Source organism: Cryptomeria japonica, chromosome 5 (assembly GCF_030272615.1).
Source record: "Cryptomeria japonica chromosome 5, Sugi_1.0, whole genome shotgun sequence".
NCBI lineage: Eukaryota > Viridiplantae > Streptophyta > Pinopsida > Cupressales > Cupressaceae > Cryptomeria > Cryptomeria japonica.
The window spans coordinates 527800540-527811024 of record NC_081409.1 but is presented as its reverse complement, the minus strand read 5'-3'; positions in this window follow the sequence as shown (position 1 = coordinate 527811024).

Below are 10485 nucleotides of genomic sequence, written 5' to 3'. Positions count from 1 at the left end.
ATTTTCCTAATTGCATGATTTTAGTTTAAGGGTTCTAGATAATTATAGTTGCAGAAAATAAAATCACATATAGAATTGCAGAAATAAAATCTAAAGGTATTTATAATTATTTCCATAGTTTTAATTTGATACATTTTGGATTTATTAAGTTGCTGTTAAATTTATTGATTTCTGGAATTTACTTAGTTGCAGAAATAGAAAAAAAAAAAGAAAAAAAAAATAGAGTAAATAGTTATTTGATTTAAATCATTCCTTAGTTCAATAGTTGTTGTTTCAAGTTTATTCTATTAATTGCCTTGTTGTAGAAAGTAAATCTAAAGTGAAACGGCCTATCTAATTTAAATAATATCCTATTTCTATAGTTGCTGGATAGTTTATTTAAATCTATGAGTTAAATATTTGTAGAAAATAAAATTTACAGAAACTAGTCCATCTCAGAGTCTAATAACAACTTAGAATAAAGAAAATATATGCATAAATTTAAATTAGATGACTTAAGCTATTTTAAAAAAAATATATATATAAAAAAAAGGGGGTCTCAGGGGTGGGCCGAACCCCACTATGTATTCACACAGTGGGCGGCACCCACAGCACCGCCACTATGTCAGCACACAGTGGGCGGCGCCCTCGGCTCCACCACTGTGTGAACACACAGTGGGCAGGGCCGCGGCACCGCCACTGTGTGGGCACATAGTGAGCGGCACCCGCGGCACCGCCACTGTGTGGTCACACAGTGGGCGGTGCCGGCTGGGAGAACCCGCCGCCCCCCCCCTCTCTTTTGGAAATAATGCCTCTGCCCGCCTAGATGCTTGGCCGCTACTCCAAGGTTTAGCCCTCCTTCGCCCTGCTCATCATAGAAAAATAAAATAAAATACAAAACCCTAGCCTAGGTAGGGCTAGGGATAGAATAGATAAGAATATGGAAATAATAAAATAAGAGGTACTATATAGTATTCGTTTTAGGTTAGGGTTGCTGGAAGAGTTTGGAAATATGAGGTAAATAATACAAGTATTAAAATATATAGCTACAGATATATATTAATATATATTTGTAGTTATATATATATATATGTAATATTTATAAATGGAGTTGGACATTATAAGAGGATAAAATAGATTTAGATTTAATATTTATTTAAGCGATATAATTTATATATGTTTTATTTTAACATATGGTTTTAATTAAGGTAGAAATTGAAATGTTTAAATTTAAAATTCTTATGAAGTTTAACCTTGAAGAAATTTTATAATAAATTGCTTTATTATAAGTCCACCTAAATATAGGTGTTAGACGAGATAATCTTTATAGAATGAATTTTCATTATAATTATGATTGACCCTTTAATCAATTTAGGTTGTTCATATGTTAATTATCCTTAAAATATAACATGGACTTCTATATAACTAAGTGTCAGAATTAATTTAATTAGTTCTTAGGATAAGTCAATTGGCTATTGGAGGTTAAATTTTACCTGCGTAAATTAATTGACTGAATTAGTTCATTTATTAAAATCGATGAGACGACGAAACTAATCAAATAAAATTCTGCATCTAATTGCTACCTATTTTGATTACTCGAGTTAGTAGATAAAGTCAACTCCTAACATAGTTAAGAAAAAAACTTGCTAGTGCATTTCGTATTAGCGAATTTAATGTTATTAGTTTATTATTTTTTAATAAAAATTATTCCAATCTTGCCCTGAATTTTGGGCATGAAAAAATCCAAAAACTAATTACTTGATAATTGAAATGTAAATGCCTATAATAACAATGCATAAATTGATATGAGATGGGATGGATATGCCTATAATAACAATGCATAAATTGATATAAGATGGGATGGATATGCCTATAATAACAATGCATAAATTGATATGAGATGGGATCCTTATTACTCCAAAATGAGGGGTATTTATAGGATTTCCAAGGCCAAAGCTGAGGTGGATGGAATCGACGGTCCAGATTTGATCTGAAGATATCAAGGGCCAAGATTGAGGAAGTTGGAGAAGAGGTTGGAGAAAGGGACACTTGTCATCTCTGTGGTGACAAGTGTCAAGGAGCCTTGCTCATGAGAGGGCAAGTATCCAAGGGAGGAGACATGTGGCAAAAGTGCCATGTGTCTCAAGGAGAGAATATCCACACCATGAGAGGTTAGGATAAGGAGGTTAGAATGTGCAAGATAGGATAGGGTTAGTTAGACCCAAGATTAGATTGAATGGGTTAGGTTAGGGGATGGTTAGGTTGGGTGGTTAAAGTTAGGATCCATGTGCTCATTTGAATTTAGAAATTCAAATAATTGGAAAATGGTAATTAATCTCAACAAACTTGAGTTTGTTAATCTTAATTAGGGATTAGAAGAATTGATTAGTATGGGGAGACATTAATTAATTGAGAATTAATTAATCAAAGGGGGATATGAGATGAACTATATAAATAAATCATTTAGATTTATTTACTAGTAGATGAATAGAGAAATTAATTAAATTGCTTGTGAATTCAATTAATTGGGAAGGGGAATTAATCAAATAACTGCGTATTTAATTAACTATCTTCAGACCATTTTTAGGTGTATACACCTATTATTGTGCTTTTGCATCGATTCTTGTGTAAATGTAATTGTTCCCTAATTCTTGTTATAAATCTTGAACTAATGCCTTCATTGAATATGTATATATATGTATGCTTGTGTGACTCATGGGTGCAGGAGATTGCAGGTACTATACTGCCTAGGTGCGAGGTTCATCTCCTTCAGAATTCGCGGGGTTGAGTATACCTCCTTCATCCTTAGAATTCGAATTAGGTGGTCATAAAACTATCATCTTGCCTTAGCCATGATCAGGTGAGCATCGTGTGTGGTCCGTAGGGTTCCTTTGTCATTTGGGTTGCATGTCATGTGATTGGTGGACTTTCTTGGGTTGCGTGCCTTGCATGTGGTAAATGGATTATTTTATCCTAAGTATTTAATTCCAATTAATGGTGGATTTACGCATTGGTAATTGAAAGATTTAAAATAGATAGTTTCCTTTATATGATTAGTCGTTAATTTAAGAGATCACTTTATTTATAATTGTAGCAAGCTTAAGTATGTAATTTGAATTAATGTGTTCATTTATGCATTAGTAGTTGAGAAATCAAAATAAATTAATCATTAATTAAAAGGATCGCTTTATTTATGTTGTAGCAAATTTAATTTAATGGTTAGTTTTAAATAATGAATTTAATTAGTTTATGTGTTTTAAAAAAAAAGGGAAATATTTAAAGTTATTTGAAATATAATTAATTTAACCACTTTTGCATTTTGGAAAAGAAAGGGTGAATTTTATTATTTAAAGAAAATCATTTTTTATTTGTAAAGTTTGATATAGTGTAAAAGATTGATTTTGGAAATTAATTTAATTTAAATACTTTACCCTTGCCAATAGTTTGAAATATAAATGTTGGCTTAATTAATATTGAGAAATTAAAATTAAGATTAAAATAAGAGAGAAGTATATTAATTAGAAAATCAAGTTAAATTAATTTAATAATTGAAAAGAATTATCATTTCTTTTTATTTTAAAAGGGCTTAAATTTCAAAATTAGAAATTAGGTCAAAATTGGTTCCCATTTAACCTAGGTTGAAAAATATTTTTGGGGTTGTTGAATTTTTGGAAAAAAGAAAAATATTGGGATGGAGATTTGGGGATTTTTGCAAGGATGGATTTCTATAGCTGTAGGATTGGGGGCTCTTCTTCAAATCTTACCAGGAATGCCAAAGAGGTAGGATTTTAGTTTTTCCCTTTTGTTCTTTGCTAAATTAAAAAAAAAATGGTATTTGGTTGTTCTTCATGAAATGCTGGTTTTAAAATATCCATGAATGCTCTTAAGATTTAAGTTTTTAGTTTGAGAACATTGATTTGTTTTTGGGCCAAGATTGTTTAAAAAAAAAATAGATAGATGGGATTTTATCCATATGTGTATTGGAGAATCATGATCTTGTTGAGAAAATCTTCCCCATTTTATTGTTTTAACATTCTGGAAAAAAAATATATGACTGTGGCTGTGAATGAGATTTAAGTTTTTCTTTTAGTTGGAGTTTATTTTAGTTTATATTTTAGGTTTTGATTTTAAATAAAATCTAAGGTTTTATTTTATTAAAAAAAAAAGGAAGACGAAATTAAAAAGAAAAAAAAATATGTTTATTGGGTTAGGGTTTAATGGCGGAGGAGCCGAAGCTCGGCTCGCGCTGCCGCCCCCTTCCCCCTCCTTCCCCACAGGCACGCAACGACCTGCGCCCGCAGTGGCCGCAGGGGCCTGCGCCCGCAAGGGGCCGCAGGGAACTACGTCGTAGTGGCCGCAGTGAGTGGTGTCGTGGTGGCCGCAGGGTAGCCGCAAGGGGGAGCTGCGGGCCTCTCCCGTGATGGGAGGTGGGCCCCGCAGTGGGTCCCCCATTTCCTTTCTTTTATTTATTTTTATTTTATTTTTTTTTAAATTGTTTTTCTCATGGAAAATAAAACTTTCAATATTGCATAATGTAATTTAAAAAAGAAAACCAAAGTTCATTTTATTTTTAACGTTAAATATTATTAATATATATTTTATTAACAAAGGTTAATAAATATATATTAATTAATATTAAATTTGAAATATTTGGATTATTCAATCCGTTATTAAAATATATATATTATTAATGGGATTAATATATATATATATATATATATATATTGATAATAATAATTAATTGAAAGATCGTGCATTAATAAATTATTAATTGTTTATATTTTTATTATCCAGGGGCTAATAATTATATAATGATTAATATTTGAGTTTGGGAATCCGTATAAACGAGGGAATACCCTTTGGGAATAGATAGAATAACTTTCTTTTATTGGAGATTTTTGAAATAAATCTAGATAGAATAACTTCTTTTGTTTGAGATTTTGAATTAAATCATATTTATTATTCGGTGATGTTTTAAATTTATGTATTCGCTTTGTTAAGTAATGGCACGACCTCGATAGGAGTGTTAGGACCCCATCGTCTGGTTGGCTTGTGTTTGGTCATAGTCGGTCAAGTCCCTAGTTAGGGAACCGTCAGTTATGAAACCCTTGTATTGCTTTTGATGTGTACAGTTGGATCTGCTTCAAAAAGGTATCATTATGTAATTATTGACCGAAGTGGTCGTTGTATAGTGGTTGTGTTTCCCTAAATGACAGAGATGTAAATAACATGAACCTTATGTAGTCTTAACTTAAATAATTGCCAGAGGGGTCTCGCAGTTGAGCAGACCCGGAGATGTAGCCCTCTAGGGGTGAACTCTGAGATCATATCTGTGTTATGTGATGTTTTTTTTTGTCTCTCATGTTTCATACTTAGTGCTAGCATGTATGGATGCATCATGTAGTGTATAATGGGGATTTAATGAAGTCAATTTTTTGAATGCATGAATATAGTCATCTTGTTAAATGTAGTAATTAGGGTCATAAAGGATTGTAAATATGATTATGGAAAGTAATTTGTTAATGTTAATGAAAGGAAGTAAGCATGGAAAGAAACTCGCTAGGTTACAATTAATGGATTAACTTGTCATAAAGCTTGTAATTTGAACGTAATGAATGGATTACAAATATTGGATTAATCATAATATCTAAATTGATAACTAATGGATGAACCTCATTCGGCTACTTACCGTATTATCTTAATAAATGAACATCGTCATGTTAGATATATTTCACTATATTGGATGAATTTATTTAGTTGTTTATGTTTTATTCTAAAGAAATAATCCTCACTAGATTAGTTTTATAATTGGATGAACTCAAATTGGTTACCCTCATTATAACCTTAATAAATGATCTTCATCATAATAGCTATAATCGAACTAACATGAGAGAACTCATTTAGTTGTTTATATCTTACCCATAGCAAATGTATTTCTTCATATTAACTTTATTTTAACTAAAAAGAGTGAACTCATTAAGTTAGTTATATTTCAACCCTAATGGATGATCGTCACTATGTTAATTACATTTTTAATCCCGAACGAACGAATATCATCTTACTAACTACATTTTAATTAAAGGGATGAACTCGTGGCTATATTACATTTTCACCTTTATGAATTGAACTCCATCTCTTAGTATTATTTTGACTTAAATGAATGAACTCTTTGGCTATTTACATATAACCCTCTATAAATGAACTACGACTTATTAGTTGGTTATGTTTAAACCCAAATGAAGAAACCTCATTTTATTGTTTACATCTTAATTCTTAATGAATGAATTTCATCTTATTAGCCATACTTTAACTATAAAGGATGATCGCATTTGTGGTTGGATACTTTTAAACCTAAATGAATGAACTTCATTATATTAGTCGCATTGTATCTAAAATGGATGGCTCGCCAAGTAAACCCTACTTAAACCTTAATGGGTGAAATTATTAAGTTAATTATGTTTTAACTTCATTGATTAAATATCCTCTTGTTAGCCTCATCTCCAATCATAATAGATGAAACGCTTCCTAAATTCTGAAATGTCAACTCATCGAACATAACATATCCATGTCTTAAGCATTAACTTGTAATTAAGATATCCAACTTAATTGAATCAAATGTCGCGAGTTGAGTTAGGTGTAAGGTTACGTAATCATGTTGGGAAACTCCTTAGGTTCGTTTAGTCTTCCACTATGTTATCTAATCGTTAGATAACTCCAATGTATCCTAATGTTGTGTCTTATTATTAACACTCTTAATTATTATTATAAAAAAAAAATATTTACACTCCATTGAGTGTTTTAGCTTAAACCCTTCGGGGTTTCCTAGCGGGGCATTACAACAGGGATTTGAAACATTTTCTCAGTCATATAAAAAAGACACTATACACAGTCCACAAAAAGTATGCGAACATCAAGGCCTTAAATCAAAGTCCATCAATGAGAAGTTACAATCATATCAAATGCACATTCAAAAGCTATAACACATAGTCATAGCAGAGCTCAAAGGCATTAAGGTCATGATGTATTCCCAAAATAACCATCTCATAGTCTCCAATCACCATCAAAGAGAAGCATTCATTCTTTAGATTATTAATATAGTCAATAAAGAGATCAAAGCATCCTTTCACAACAGTTTAAGGTTCCTTTTATAGATCAAAAGATTCACCTATGAAAAAGACAACACAAATTCATCAATCAAAAACATCTTTAGACATGAAGGTCTAAATTGAGAGAATAAAACATTCATCCATTTCTACAAACAGTGAGTAGTGATTTCAAACATAGTGAGCACATAGAGTATGGTAGACAATCACAATGCAAACAATAGAGTTATCAAAAGAAGCCACAAACACCTGAAAAGTCATATGAGTAGAATAAATGAATAAAATATTGTTAAAGACTTGATAGTGCAGTCACAAAATGAGAGAAAGGGCAGTGAAAAGACAATGTTTTGTATTCTATAAGAATGCAACTATCTACAAAAAAGAGTCTAAGGAAAACCAAATAGGGTCATTCATAACCACAAAGTAAATAAGTGATTTGTTCAAAATAGTGATATTGAGATTTAATACATTAGTTATCAGCCTTGAAGAAAAAGAGACCACTATTTTGTAAGTTGGTTTGAGACTAAGGGCAGATTTGTACATCAAGTCGTAAGAGTCTATTCATAGAACACAATGAAAAGAGATAGTCCTCTTACCAAATTATGAAGCTAATTTCATGGAGCAATAAATGTTGGTAATCAATCATTCAAAGGATAGGGTTTTATCACAAAGATGTGATAGCACCATCTTTATTATTAGTCACTCACTGTATTTGTAGGTTTAAATATCGACATTCAAATAAGAATGAGCAAATAAAGTAATTGTAGTGAACAAGGACAACAAAAAAATGACACATGAAGAGAGCCCAATCCAAACTATCATTAGACAACAAGGACAATATTTAGATGAATATGTACATATTCCATCTATTAAAAGATTGTTAACACACAAGTTTGCACCCTTGGTGATCAGGCTTGACCACCAACCTTGTGAAACATTGAATCAACCTCTCAAGTGTGGGACCTTGCGTTGTTGTGAGGTTGAATCTCTGGAGAAGGCAAACTTCCTCTTCAATCCAAATGCAGAGTGATGGACCAACCCAACATTGATAAAGCTAATCTACAGTCTAACAGTGAAAAGGGGGAGAGAGAAGGGTTGCACGAAAGAAAGGAAATAGGGTTTGCACCTAGACTGAAATGTTGATCTCCCCTACCTATAGTTGCATAGAACATCAATAAAACTATCCACAAGGTACACAAGTTTCTATCCAAGTCTATCTTTCTAAAAATGAGTCAAGGTTAGAATTCTTAACAATAGCAGAGGAATGATCAATGTTCTCAGATGCCACTCTAAGAGGAGTCGACACTATCACACATGCTGAGAAAACAACAAAATATGTACTCATACAAATAGGTAAGAAAATACACACATTTGCATAAATTGAAACTAGGTAAGACAAGTAGATTCTATTAATGCAGAGGCAAGGAAAATTTATAGATGTAGAGAGATAAAAATTCTGCAAAAGAAAAGAAGGGAGAAGATCCTGAGAAAAATGTACAAAATTGCCTTTATAGTTCAAGCATAACTCAGATGGTTGCAATTGATAAAAACCTAACCTCACCCAGGTTAGGTTACAAAAATATCAGAGGAGAGGGAGAGATCAAATCCGATATCTGATAGCATGCTACAACTATCTCTAGGAGCGTCCTCTTCCTCTGGAAGCACAAAAAAAAACCCCTCGACAAAGTAATCCCTGCCAACAAGCATGGTTGAGCACACTTGCAGGGACAAAAAGTCTCTATTCTATATTAAAGAGGCCATGGTGGCATCTGAAAATGGCCTGTAGGGTCGCATCTGAAGTAATGATGAGTGAATTCGGTGGTTGGAGGGTGATCGAATTAGATATGAGGCGTCGACTTGAGCAGGAAGAATGTCTTGACAGTCGGGTTGACAAAAACCCACCTACAAAAGTTCAAATTCCAATGACCTCCATGAATTCAAATGATGACCAATGATCTAAGAGATTCGCACGAAGATGGGTGCATGAGATCTCTCCAACTAGGCCTCCAGCAAGCCCAATGGATGATTAAAACATGGTCATCGGATTGGGCCTTTATGAAGATCCAACAGCCAGAATTGGTTGATGTGGTATCCTGGGTCCACATATCCTTACTATGTTTGACTACTAAACAACCCTTGAATTCCTATCCTGAAACATCTCTACGGGTCCCTTTTAACCTCACGGGATAATATTTTTTCTTTGATTCTACTTTTCTTTTGTTATCCCACGGGATCACTTGTGTCTTTGTTTCCTCCCATGAGATAAGAGTCCCTTTGATTTACTCTTGTTTCCTTATCCCCTGGGACCTTTGATTCCTTTTCTCAAGCTTACAGGATAAGGCCTTAAGGTCTTTTCTTTCTTTGTTCTTATCCTGCGGGCCATTTGTGTCCTCGAATTTACCCCGTAGGATAAGCAAAATGATTTGTAGTTTATGTTTACTCCTTATCCCACGATATCTCTCTTGGCTTTGTTTTCCTTCATGGGATAAGGGTCCTTTTTTCCCCTTGTATCTTATCCCATGGCATCAGCTATGCATTTTTCTAACCTCGTGGGATAAGACGAAAGCCTTTCACTTTACTTTCTTATCATGCGGCCCATCTATTATCATCGTTCTACTCTGCAGGATAAGGAGGAATATTTCCTCGCCTTTGAAAATTCTTATCCCACTACCTCTGCTTGTTGCATTTGAAAATCCCACGACTGGTAAGAGGAAGGGGGAAACTAGTCGATTGACAACCAGGAGCCCCTCCAGTCGATTGAACCTAAGTGATTTGATCGACTGACCCAGTCAAGTCCAAAAAGATATGGGGCCCACTTTGCACTTTTATTTGTTTCTTTTCTTATCTTGCACGGTCTCAACTATCTTCATTTATCTCCAAGGGATAAGCGGTCCAAGATTTATCTTTTCTCTCTTATCGTATGGGACCTTATCCCATGAGATCAAAAACTTTCCAAACACTTAGCCAACTAGATCCTACCTCGGTGGTCAATAAAATGACCCGGTCATTGGTCAATAACATGAACTGTTATTGATACATCATATAACCCTCACGTTATATGACTTTGAAAAAAAATTAAGAAGCAGCTAACTTTGTTGAGATCGATAACACAACATGTTATCGGTATTGACTAACATGAAATGTTAGTTACACTAAATTCTCAGAATTGATCCCTGCAAGGTTTGGCACAAAAAATGCCAACATTTCTGGCGACTCGGAGGGGGTGGCAAGCCTTCTTGACACATTGATCAGTATTCTTATGAAGTCCATTGGGCATAGAGTCAAAACCTAAAGCAAAAAAGATAATCTTTGCCCTTGCAAAAGGTCAAAAATTTGCCATTCTAGAGAATAGCTTGTGCACATGCACTTCTTGGAAAGCAGAAGAACGTAAATTATAGATATA